Here is a 13,813-nt window from a genome sequence, read left to right as displayed (position 1 = left end):
GAGAAACGCTAATGAACATGGCTATTTAGTACAAATACAAATTTGTTTATAATGGTGCTGTGTATGAATGAGTTAAGTGTTTAACCTAATGACAGTTTTGCGACAGTAGCATAATTATGGATTACGAGTGGAGAGTGGTGATACAAGTCCGCTTACTACCTTCAGATTTTTATGTGGACTAGAAATGGCCGGAAAATTTTGCTCGCAGCTGTCTTTATCAGCAGAGTCCTGCGTTTGGTTATCTAGAGTCATCAAGCAACCCGCAACACTGTAGTTGCATATGGAGTATAGATCAGTGGCATTGAACCCCAGACACACAGTTTAGGTCTGCTGTTCAGTGAGTAAGGCAGTTAACATGCCGAAACAAAACAAGAAGTAAGTAGTCGGTGTAAATAATACAGACGTGGACAAATTATTAGCAAAATTGAAGATTTTTATTAGGCCTACATATTTTTACAAAATATGATTCTTCAGTTTAGACTACAGTTGACATTTTTGCGTATTTCGAAATTATTAGCAAAATTGAAGATTTGTATTGTATATTTTTTTTTTTACAAAATTTGACTCTTCAATTTGGACTACATTTGATATTTTTGCATATTTACAAATTATTAGCAAAACTGAAGATTTTTATTATATATTTTTACAAAATTTGGCTCTTCAATTTGGACTACAGTTTAGATTTAGGATATTTCCAAATTATTAGCAAAATAGAAGATTTGTATTGTATATTTTTTTACAAAATTTGACTCTTCAATTTGGACTACATTTGATATTTTTGCATATTTACAAATTATTAGCAAAACTGAAGATTTTTATTATATATTTTTACAAAATTTGGCTCTTCAATTTGGACTACAGTTTAGATTTTGGATATTTCCAAATTATTAGCAAAGTAGAAGATTTATATTGTATATTTTTTACAAAATTTGACTCTTCAATTTGGACTACATTTGATATTTTTGCATATTTACAAATTATTAGGAAAACATGAAGATTTTTATTATATATTTTTACAAAATTTGACTCTTCAATTTAAACTACAGTTAACATTTTTGTATATTTCTATCTATTGTAATGATAGAAATATATGCAAAATTGTCAACTGTAGTCTAAATTGAAAAGTCAAATTTTGTAAACAGAATTATCATAAAAATCGTCAATTTTGTTAATAATTTGTCCACGTCTGTAAAGTTATGTTTTTTACAGTGGTTTATTGTATTATAATTTCTACAATTTATTTGTTTATGTATTTGTTTTTTACTTATAAATATGTACAGCTGTCAACAAAGAAAGTGGCCGCACTCGTGAACAGCGAATATTTTCTAAGTCCACTTCGGATCACGGTGATGTTACACGATGCATGCGCTTGTAGAAGCAGTTTCGGAACTATGGAGTTAATCGATATTTGCGTCTTGTAGAGCAGTGGTAGAGCGCTCGTTTAATGATTCAAAGGTTGTGAGTTCAAGTCATGTTCAAGTTATCATTTTATTTTGTTATCCTTTGTCAGCTATATAAATAATAGGTACCTTCTTATATGTCAAGAACTAGATCAAGTGGATTCCTCCACAATTGTTTCGTTATTTGACAGTGTCTTGCAATTGCTATGGGCTTCAGGTGTCCAATACAAGAAAGTACTAATGCTCGTTAGTGATACAATGCCTTATATGGTCAAGGTAGACACGAGTTTAAAACCAAATATAAAGAAAAATTATTCACGTTATTTGCCTCGCCTAGGCCTGTGACAGAATTACGAAAGATGTGCAGTCTCATTTTTGAGATGTTGACCGGCTGATTTCCAATGTGAAGAAAGCGTTTATGAAGTCACCTTTTCGTGTAGATCAGCATTCAAGAAATAATATCCTGGTGTCCCTCTGCCTCCTTCTCTTGTACTTACGTGATGAGTTTTCTGGTTGGCAGCTTGAAATTATCACTGCGATGACTTCGCTAATCTTCAGAAAGTGATCAAATATTTTGTCACAAAATCTTCTGAGTGACCCAGTCATGGAAAGTAAGCTAAAAACATTGATATATTACGATGTACCGAAGTACATTAATGTGTTGTACATTGTGCCACTGTCACACATCTGTGATGCAGTGCATGGCCGCTAGAGGGAACCTAAGAGGTCGAACTTAAACTGAGAGGATTCGATCCGACATCGGGATGGGAATCCGATGTGGCTTAGTGAATAGAGCGTCAGCACGTAGAGCTGAAAACGGGCAAAAACTAGTCAATCATATTGCATGTATGGAACATATTGTACATAAACTTAATAGCGTGCAAGATGAAACAGGGAAATTTGTATAAAACAAAATAAAAATAATATTGAACAAAAATTATGGATACAGTGCTTTGCGTAAGATTTCTAATGTTATTTCTGGTCAGGAATGTGCATTACTGGAACTCAGTTTAGACATTAATGATGTAAAAAGCTTCACATATGCATAAGTTATTTTAACGGAAGTGAAATGAAGCTTTTCAGCATACAAAAATGTTGTATCTAATGACCGGCAGTCATTTTTGTTTCAAAATATAAATAATGAGGCTTGTTCTGTACTGCAGTAACTCATGGCACTAAATTCAATGCGACAAAAATAGTCTTTGTCAAAATGAAATTTACTTTCAGTTGGATTGCTAACAAGAAAAGGCTTTCGACTAGTGAAGTCGGCCTGGGTGTGTTTAAATGCGACAGGCTCATGTGAGTAGATTTACTGGCATGTAAAAGAACTCCTGCGGGACAAAATTCCGGCACACCGGCGACGCTGATATAATCTCGGCAGTTGCGAACGTTATTAAATAAGCTATAATTTTTTTTCGACTAGTAAATGGATTTCTAGCCTAAAATTGACAGCAAATTTAGCAGCTGTTCTCTCCGTTCCCGGCAGATCTCTTGACGGTACCCTGTGCAAGCATGGCTGCCCGGAGATCGAAACTTTAGCACACGTCTTGAGATTCATTGAACATGGATTGCTCTTGAGGAACTCTAGACACCATCTTATAAGATCCAAAATTATTGCCGCATTAAGAAATAAGAGCTGGATAGTAGAAGAAGAAATCTTCTGTCTAGCTGGAAATGGGTCAACGAGACGAATCAATATTTTAGCGTACAATGCTGACACTAAACAGAGCATCATTGTGGACCCAACGATACGTTTTGAAGTAGGATGTCATCAGTCAACCGAGGTCCACCATGAGAAAAAGCCGATCTATGACCCTACAGTCAACTATTTCAAACTGAAATATTTCTTAATTCGTGTTGAGGTATTCGGCTTGCTCATAGGTGCTGGAGGGACTATATCAGCTTTTTTTTTTTTTTTTCGAAGAATTTCGATGGCAGTTTGCTCTACCAACATCTCTGAAGGATGACGTGATAACTAGGCTTCGTATTCCAACTACCTATAGACTGAAGTTAAAGACACATTGGGTATAGTACTCTGAACACAGATAATGCAACGGATAAGGCTATAAACAAACAGGTCGTCGCTGCGTGTTCGTGGAGTACAGTGAACTCCCGACATTCTGAAGCTATACTAGCAAACACATGCTTGAGCCGTGATCATTTTCGTCGTGATCTTTGCAGTGAATAGTAACGTGCATTCATAAGTTACAGAACTTGAACATATGCGGATGTCACTTGAAATGATTTTATATTGCAAGAAATTCTTTCAATAGCACTTGACGTTAATGGTGTATTATGTAGTACATGTTATTCTTATTATCTGATATTTTTTCGTGTTTCATTAGGATATTGCATTTGTCGCTCATCACTGAAAACCCACTAATTTTCTATGTTCTTTTGCAGAAATTCCCTAAAATGTAGATTATTAAATTTATTAATTAGGATATTGACACTGAACATCATGGTAGGCTACACAAATCCATGCTAAACGTGGAGTTAATATCATCATAATTTTCAGATTTTCGTGGTACTGGTTGTTTCGGATTACGTTCAACACACTTTCTGTGCCTTTTCATATTGCAGTGTCTTTAGTGCACTGCTTTTGTGACTTTATGTAATGTTGTCTATATTGACAATGAAAATATTAGTTCAAATATCCTCAACTATGCCCTGCAATATTACACGCTTGAGCGTCTTACCGAAGGCATTTTACCTCTGCAATGAATCTTCAATCAGCCACAAAGATGTAGTTATTTAAATAATACGACTAGTAAGAGCAGTGATCGATAAAGCTACGCACTATGACTGCATCGCGATTTTTACTTTCTAGAGGAAGAGGACAGAAGATGCGTAACTACTGTATTTTGTATACGAACTTACCTTTACCTGCGCTATGACGTCGCATATATTTCGAATCAGGCAACTTCATTTCAGTTTATAGGTAGTTGAAATACGAAGCCTAGTGATAACAGTGTTAAAAAATTCCTGTCAAGTCCTGATTAATCACATGGTGCCACATTAGTAGCAATTATAATTTTTCATGCCCTTTTCTTTGTTTCTTTTTTTATTTCATTATCTATGTTTACATATGTATATCTATTTTTTGAGGATAAACTGAGTCCGTAAGGGCTACCCTCAATGGGAGCAGTTTGTAAATTGCAATTAGAAGTGTATATTGTTAATATCATCCGAAAAGATATTGTGCGTATTCATAAAGACATCCGTAGACTATGTTACAGGCTGTTCAGCCTGCTTTATGTACAGCGTGCCCAGTTATTTCAACGACACAGTTTTGTTTACAAACGCGAGTTGAAATTAAAACCGAGCGATAATACCTGGCATGTTTGTCATGGTCTTAGTACAGTAGAGCGTCTCGTTTAGGCACAGTGAAAACGTAAACAAAGTGCAGGTAACGTGTGGGGAGAGAACGAGCCGTACGAAAAACACGAGGGATGGACAAGGTTTTAGTTACAACATTTATGGCGGAGCATTGATTGAAATTATATTTTCCAAAAACACACAAAACAAAAGAACACAAATTGCATAACGTTATCATATACACATTGTAACAAACAAGCAATTGTAACGTTGAAATAATTTAATATAACAAATCAAATTTTGCTACTTATATGATGTTTTTGAAGCAGAATTTTTACGGTCATGAATTTCATTCTCTGTATGACTAACAAAATATCACCGTCTTCTGTACTGTACCTGAATAAATAATTATGTTTAGAAAATAGTGTTGTCACATTCAGACCATTATACTGTATTTTTGTTAATTCGGCCACAGAAGACGATGAAGGCGGTGATAGAATTTCTGGTTCCCAGCGCATTCAGTTTTACTCCACCGTGTTTTTTTTATTGGGTTTTTTACGACGCTGTATCAACATCGAGGTTATTTAGCGTCTGAATGAAATGAAGGTGATAATGCCGGTGAAATGAGTCCGGGGTCCAGCACCGAAAGTTACCCAGCATTTGCTCGGATTGGATTGAGGGAAAATCCCGGAAAAAACCTCAACCAGGTAACTTGCCCCGACCAGGATTCGAACCCGGGCCACCTGGTTTCGCGGCCAGACGCGCTAACCGTTACTCCACAGGTGTGGACCCACCGTGTTATAAACACTCCTCGAATACTCATGTTTAAATAAAAATATAGCAGCAGAAAGATATACACAATCACTCTTTGTAATTTAATTATTTATTACAATGTGTTGTTAGTGTTTGAATTCACGATAATTGAACACTTGCCTTCCAGCTCGGTCAATGAACGAGCGCACAGCTATTGATATTGTAAGTAGGCCTACTTGTATTGTATTGTTTTTTTAGTTGGTTATTTAATGACGCTGTATCAGCTACTAGGTCGATGAATAAGTGATAGCGAGATGGTATTTGCCCGAGGATTTGCCATAGATTACCTGGCATTCACCTTACTGTTGGGGAAAATCTCTAAAAAACCCAAGCGGGGATCGAACCCGAGCGTAACTTGCGTAACTTCTGACCGGCAGGCAAGCGCCTTAAGGGTATATGTACGTGAACGACCACAAATATTATCAGAAAATGCAGGCTCTAAATTTCTAGAATTTTGTAAGAAAATGAACTCACAACTGGACAAAAATGACAAGGTACCACAACAAGACTTATTAGAATTCAAATATCTGATAAAAGTATAAAAAAGGTTACTAATACCGTAATATTTTTAAATCCAGGTTTATCAAAGTATGCAAAAAAAAAAAAACAAACAAATTCTGCAGTTACATAATTTGGTAACCATAACATTGTTATGATCTCTCTGACATCTTTAATATTTTTCCTGCATGTAATAAACACTTATTTCTCAATAGTAGACTACTCTCAGACATGTAGAGTTGTTTATTTTAATACAATTAATTTTTTATTTGTCCTATATAAAATATATTAAAATTTACATAATGTTTTGTGACCTAATTCTTCTACTATATTTTCAAAGAAATGGGCGTTGTTGTAGTCTACCTTTTGTATAAAGTTACGTTAAATCATTGTACAAAATTTCAGAATTCTATCTCTAATGGTAGTAGAATTATGAAATAATATGTGTGAAAATTGTCAAATTTTGGAAAATTTAATTTAAAGCAAAAAGTGAATTCTTAAAAATATTAGTAACCTTTTTTTTTTATAATTTTATCAGATATTTAAGTTCTGATAAGTCTTGTTGTGGTACCGATACATCGTAATTTTTGTCCAATCGTGAGTTCATTTCCTTATAAAATTTTAGAAATTTAGAGCCTGCATTTTCTGGTAATAATTGTGGTCATTCACGTATCCTCCTAATTTTAACAATACACCAGCCAAAATTATTGAACCTGATACTGGAGCCTCTACATGAGCTTTAGGTAATCACAAATGAACCAAAAATATTGGTATTTTAACCAAAAATGCTGTGATTATACACAAATAAAATACAGTAGAACCCCGATTACCCATCACCCTATTAACCGATTGGCGGATTATCCGACTGTCTTTCGCTTTTTTCGCTATAGAAATATAATATGAAGTACTGTACGTTATATTAGCACGTTACTTTTTCTAGAGAGAGTTTTTACAAGACTCTAACCTTACACAGTACAGTCTACTGTTTCAATTGTCGTACTGTGTAACTTCTATATAAAATGTCTTCCACGGGTAACAAAAGAAATCATGTTGTTCTAAGTATAAAAACATTGCAAATAACTGAGTGGTTTGGGGAACGAGAAACTGTGGCTCATCTGAAAATACGAGATTGGAGTCACAACTATGTGCAATTTAATAAAAATCAAGGATAAAGTATATATAAAATGTAAATCTACAACATGAGACCTCCACTATTCCTATTATTTTACAGAGAGCCATTACAAGGAGAATGCTTGCCCTTAAAAACCCCCATTAACAACCACACTTAAATCAATGAATTTCTGATTCGCTATATAGCATATTCAATACAAGACCATATAGAAAATTACGAAAGTGTAAGCATTATTCATTAAATTTATGAATATCTTTGGTGGTACGGATTATCCGATTTTTTCGAATAATCGTTCAACCCATCCCCTTCATTACCACGGATAATAGAGGTTCTACTGTAAATTATTAATGTAAAATTACTCGTCAATAAGGAATGTATAACAAACCTAAAAATCATAAATATAAAATATACCTTTAAGGTAAACAGACAGATAGGAAGTAAAGAAAAAAAACACTTTTTCTATACCACATAAATGCTGAAAACGTGTTTTCGTGAAAATCTTTTAAGTAGATCTTGTATAGCGTGACGAACTTCCTCTGTGTTTCTTAAAGGACGAGGAAAAGAGACGATAGAGGCGTATTACAGGTTGCAGGACAGGCGGTCTCTCATTCAAGGAAACTCGCTTCTCACGACAGTCGAACAATTTACCAACAGGAGACTCGCAGGCCGACCTCTTACTGTAGCTCCACGGGCTTCTTTTGTAATCCAAATATAAAACACGAGCGAGAGCGCGTTATTTCGGGATATGTGTGGTAGTGATGATGTGCCGTGTAGTTGGAGTCGGTTGTGCTAATGCCTCGGGTCTGTGAATCGATGCAGTTTGCACTCTTTGTGTACTAGGTGGCAATATTTATATTTATGTGCAAATTGCAGTGCTTAAGAACACTTCCAAGTGTCGGTTCACGATTTTTCTTGGGTGAATCGTAGGTGAGTTAAAGAATTTCATATAGATCTATCTGTGAGAAATGAGGATGATTGCCCCAGAACTCAATAAGTGGTAGGCTATAGACATTTATTACTATAAACATTTTGTCTTCAGTTGTCTGTGGTGTAATGGTTACAGTTCTTTTCTCCATCTTAGTACCGCGGGTTCAAATCCTGTAGGACGCCATTGATTTTTATTGAGAAAGAAATGCTATGTTTAAAGACCATCATCACATCGTTCTCAGCTGTTGGCAACAGATGTCACTACAATGGAGAGAGAGAGAGACATCTGGCAGAAATGCAGTATAAACGAGTCGGTTCAAAATCTCACTGGTCCATAGCCGAAAATATATATGAAGCCAAGACCAGTTGAGAAAAGATTATACTTACTCTTAAATACCTGGCAACGGATGCCAACGGGCGAATTTTTTTGTTATGTAAGCATAAACTATGACTTGAATTTTAGATTACTTTCTAATTGTTCGCTCTTACTTGAGGGGTTAGGTACAGCTTACAGCAGTAAAATTTTGGAAATATTCAACATTTTTTTCCTCCATTACTGTATCTTGTACGATAATGAAAATTAGTATGCGTAAAACACTCTCCTTCTGCTATATGAAAAAAAATATTTTTACGATTTAAAAAAATTATTTACATATATATTTCAAAATTCAGTTCACTATGCAATGATGAAGCGTTTCCCACATAACTCTAAAACTATCCAACATTTTATGATAAAATTTTGTGTGTGTATTTATGCATGTCATATCTACAATATGATGCAAGATCACTTCTCTACTTTTGATAGATTGTCTGATAAAAAGTAAATTCATTTTAAAAGAGGGTCAAATATCAGTATTTTCTTCTAACACAAAATAAAAAATATATTATTTATTAAGGAATGTAGTTGAAACAGCGTGATATTGTAAACATCAGTTTCAGCAATAAAATAAAAGAGAGAGAACATGAAAAAGTTAAAAAGTTTCTGAGTAGTGAGGGAAATGCTTCATCACTGCACAGTAAACTGCCACCATTTTGAATTAAAAAAAATATATAAGCTGATTTCAGAGCCTTGTTCCCTCCAGAGCACAATAGACTGGTAACTAAGACTTTCGTCGTTCGAATCCTGCCTGGGAAGGAAACTTTTTTTTTGGTCCTTATTCAAATTTATTCCCAATACTTTTCGATAGCTGGTAAAATTCATGTTCTGGGAATAATAAGTTAATTAAGTAATAAAATATCGCTACAATCGAGAAGTATTGGGAATAAATTTGAATAAGAAACAAAAAAAAAAGTTTCCTTTCCAGGCAGGATTCGAACCACGAAAGTCTTGGTTACCAGTCTATCGCGCTCTGGAATGAACAAGACTCTGAAATCAGCTACAAGGGTCGGTCCAGTTTTTTTTTTTTTTGCCACTACTGTACAAGATACAGTAATGGAGGAAAAAAAAAATGTTGAATATTTCCAAACATTTTACTGCTGTAAGCTGTACCTAACCCCTTAAACAGGATAAAATTAAATATGAATCCCTTCAAAGATTTTGTAAATGATATGTAAAGTGAAATAAATTAAATTTTAAAGTGCCGGTCTCATTTTCGGTTCCTAAAGCTGTGAAAAACCTGTTGCGCTCCGTCGTTATGAATAGCTGCACCAGGCCACTTTCATTGTTCTGGGTCCTAATACGTAAGCATTAATGTGGGCGGTGTTCCTACCATCACGCCACGACGTATTCTTCATGCACTCTGTATAAATGGTGTATGTTGCGGTAATAAAATAACAATTGGACGTTGGGGTTTTGAGTACCTTAAGAATTGCATGATAATGTTAAGAGATTACTACTACACCTAGGCTGAGGACGACATCCAAATGGTGTTGGTCTTGGACTTGGTTGGAAAGATAAACTTCTTTTGTAAACTCAGAGCAGAAGATGTAATATTACGATGCTGCACAGACTAAATTCGCAAAGTTGTGAGCGATGCCAAGAAATTGTTTTGTCATTATTGTGGTTATATCACAGTCAAGTATATACATACAGTCACGAAGCTCAATACGTAGTAAATATGCATCCATAGATAGTTCCTAACCACTAGGATCGCTACTATCGCCTCATTATAGACAATGCGAAATATTGCCGGCACAGTTTATTGTTGCTAGCACCCTCACAACTCACGCTTCGTGACTGTATTGTGGTTATATTGTGCATTTACGCTTGCGTTTTCATTATGTAATCACATTCATCATTAACTCAGGATTCTTAGGTTCGAACTCTTTCTATTTCTTTATTATATTTCTAAAAATTTCAACTTCTTTTTAGGTTTCATGTTTCTGTGAACAAGATATGAGAATATACATGGCTTTCATTTCAAAACTTACCAGTCTAAATAACTAATTTAAATTGAATTCAATTAAAAAAAAAAACACGTCAATTTAGATATTGACGGGGAAGTCTGAAACCAGGCTTAATTGCATTTTAGATTTTACCCCCACCCCAGCCTCTCCACTTTGAAATTTTAAATGGCTCCCCTATATTTTTATACTTAAATATGAAAGAGCATTCAGTTGTTTATACACCTCATGCATTTGTTTTCGTATCTTTTCTTTTCTATCGTCGCCTGGCAACCTGTATTTTTGTTATTATCAGTTGATTGTAGAATAAAAACACAACAGCTTATTCTATGTAATTTCCTATATTTAATCAATAAGGATTTATGTTTTCTCTTGAAGGGTGTACACCATTTTAAAATAATTTAATACACAAACACAACTATTACATAAAATGCTCAATAAGTTTTTGTAGCTTTATTCTCTTCAATTCTAATCAACAATAACAACAATCCGGGTGCCAGGCGACGATAGAAAACAAAAGATACGAAAACAAATGAATTAGGTGTATAAACAATAATTATTGACTACTCTTTCATATTTAAGTATAAAAATATAGGATGCCATTTGAAATTTCAAAGACGGGGTGGCTGAGTGGTGGAGGTGATCTAAAATGCAATTGAGCCTGGTTTCAGACTTCCCCTCAATATCTAAATTGACGTGGTTTTTTGTTTAAATTGAATTCAATTGAAATAATTATTTAGACTGGGAAGTTTTGAAATGGAAGCCCTGTATAATGATTTTCTGATAAACACATAATACGTTCTGTTGAATAGTTGTTTGTTTGTTCAAGAGGAACGCTGTAATTGCAGCAGTGAAGTTATCATTTCTTTTTTTCAGTCTTCAAACACATTTCGTCTAAATCTATACATGTATTATAATGATGACGCGCATTACCATTTGAAAGATGTAAAATAATTGGCTTCAATGGGATAAATTTCAGAACACGGTTACCTTCCTTTCCCTCTTCCTCCAAAATCCCAACCGTGTGCGCACAAAATAAATTATTGGTATTGAAAAGTGCCTTTCCGTAAGCATGATGATGCGCATTCGCCAAACAGATAATCTGCTCTTTTTAGTATTTTAAGATAATTGTTTTGTCAGTGAGGTGTATACTGAAATTTTCCCCTTGAATGTGCTACTTAACAGTAAACTAATGTTTTCAGGCTGAACAAAATGTGTAATATGTTGGGTTTTAATGTTTCAATGAACATCGAATTATTTTCGTTACCTTATAAAGAGAATAAACTGAGCGGTTTGAAAATGATATGCGTTAACATAATCGTATGCTGCTGACTTACCTTTGTGTACAGTAGTGACAAAAAAAACCGGACCGACCCTTGTAGCTGATTTCAGTGCCTTGTTCACTCCAGAGCACGATAGACTGGTAACTAAGACTTTTGTGGTTCGAATCTGCCTGGGAAGGAAACTTTTTTTCCTCCTTATTCAAATTTATTCCCAATACGTTTCTATTGCAGCGATATTTTACTACTTAATTAACTTATTATTCCCAGAACATGAATTTTACCAGCAATCGAAAAGTATTGGGAATAAATTTGAATAAGGAACAAAAAAATTTCCTTCCCAGGCAAGATTCGAACCATGAAAGTCTTAGTTACCAGTCTATCGTGCTCTGGAATGAACAAGGCTCTGAAATCAGCTACAAAGGTCGGTCCGGTTTTTTTTGCCACTACTGTACATAAAAATACATATAAAATCATCAAAACACGATGCTTGATCGTAAAAAACTGTGTTTCTATGTTTAAAAATAGCTTCTATAATTGTGTGCAAAGTTACTAAATTCCATTTCACCACTAATGAATTCTTTTCAATGTTATTTTTCTCAGTGTGATACAGATTTTACAGTTTTTTAATTTACATTTGTAAGTAGGAATTAAAATAAAAAATAGAGAAAGTTGAGAAGTTAAAAAGTTTCCAGAGTAATTTCATATCAGTTCATATCCGTCCTTCGGCCTTGAAGGAATTGATATGTGTTCCAACAAAACAACAAATTTGTTTTGTGGTCGATAAGAAAGGCATATGTACATTTTGGCCCAATTATAATATTGTGTTGTTGTGAGACCATCAAGAATAAGTTGTGACGATCTCAGATCAGAATAGAAGTCATACGGTTTAACTAAAGGAATGCCATGACTTTCAGAGGCGTAAGTGCGTCGGTGAATAGTAAATAACATGTGGCAAGCTACCTGTAATAAATCTTCAGCATATCTGAATTATTGTTGTCCCAAACTTCTGGTAATTTCTGCCTACGTCTATTATAAACAGATGTACTCAAATATATTTTAAAACAGTTGCGTAAATTTTATCACATTAAGGTCAACAGCATTTCTTCGGATGAAATGATACAAGAAGTACATGGCGCCGATCTGGTTTTTATTATTTCGTTTGGTGCGGCGTTTAATGTGTCGTATGAAGTTGTCCGGTATTAGTTTGAAATGGCTTGGTTAAATTTTCATGTTTCGTGCTAATATTTCCATACCAGTAAATTATTTATATTTAATAGGGCCTATAAGTGAATCGTTTATTTCTAAAACCCCACAAGTGACAAAAACAAAACTTTTGGGAAGCCAATAAAAAATGTTTAGTTTCATTAATTTTATTTTAATAATCAAATTATATCTAACAAGTGATATTAGTTGCTAAATATGAGATTTATTCACCATTAGTTGTGTTTTATAATACATATAAAGTCTCAAAAAATTTAATTAATCGGGACGTTATGAGGTTTTTCCAACAAACAAACTGAAACTAAGCAAAACATTGCCTTTTTCCAAGTAAGAGTGAATGAAAGTAAGTATGAACAAACTTTATAATCTATGAAAAAACTACATACAAAATCACAAAAAATTAAAGTTTTTTTCTAATATCAGTACTTTTTTGTCTTCGCTTCCACTGTCATTACTATCTTTGTTGGTAATAGGCCATATGTAAGTCCTTTGTTGAATCCTTTCACTTCATCCGGTATGTACTGCAAAATCTTCATAAGATCCTCCATTTTTTTAACATTAATTGGTAGCCTCGAGCTGTTATAAGCTGGGTCAGTTGGCAGTTCAAACGGCAAATTTTCAGCACAAACATTTTTCTCAGGAATTCGAATGGTGAATACTTCTGCCGGTACAATGCTGTTAATGAACTCTTTACAAAGAACTTTACCTTTTTATTCATTGCAGTGAAAAAACTCATTCACCTTCGACTAGTTTATTTGAAAAACACCATATGTGATGTTGTGGGGTTTTTACAATAAATGCATTTCTTGTCCAATTTGTTACATGTTGCAGTCATGCTAGATATAAGGCTTTTATATCAAAAGATGTGCATTCATGCT

The 13,813-nt window shown here is 34.3% G+C and overlaps 1 protein-coding gene across 3 annotated transcripts in view; it reads left to right on the top strand.

The window, feature by feature from the left end:
• Positions 1–13,813, top strand: part of clu (clustered mitochondria protein homolog) — a 238,153-nt gene that overhangs the window by 107,996 nt on the left and 116,344 nt on the right. The window contains exon 1 of one of the 3 annotated variants that reach the window (XM_069828092.1): positions 7,880–8,088. The exons of the other annotated variants lie outside the window; for them this stretch is intronic. The gene's annotated coding sequence lies outside the window, so the exon portion shown is untranslated. Of the gene's footprint in view, positions 1–7,879; positions 8,089–13,813 lie in introns of those variants that run through there. 3 annotated transcript variants of the gene reach the window in all.

This window comes from Periplaneta americana, chromosome 6, assembly GCF_040183065.1.
Source record: "Periplaneta americana isolate PAMFEO1 chromosome 6, P.americana_PAMFEO1_priV1, whole genome shotgun sequence".
In the NCBI taxonomy this organism is placed as follows: Eukaryota; Metazoa; Arthropoda; class Insecta; order Blattodea; family Blattidae; genus Periplaneta; species Periplaneta americana.
The sequence above is the reverse complement of the archived record's forward strand: the minus strand, read 5'-3'. Positions and strand labels throughout refer to the sequence as shown.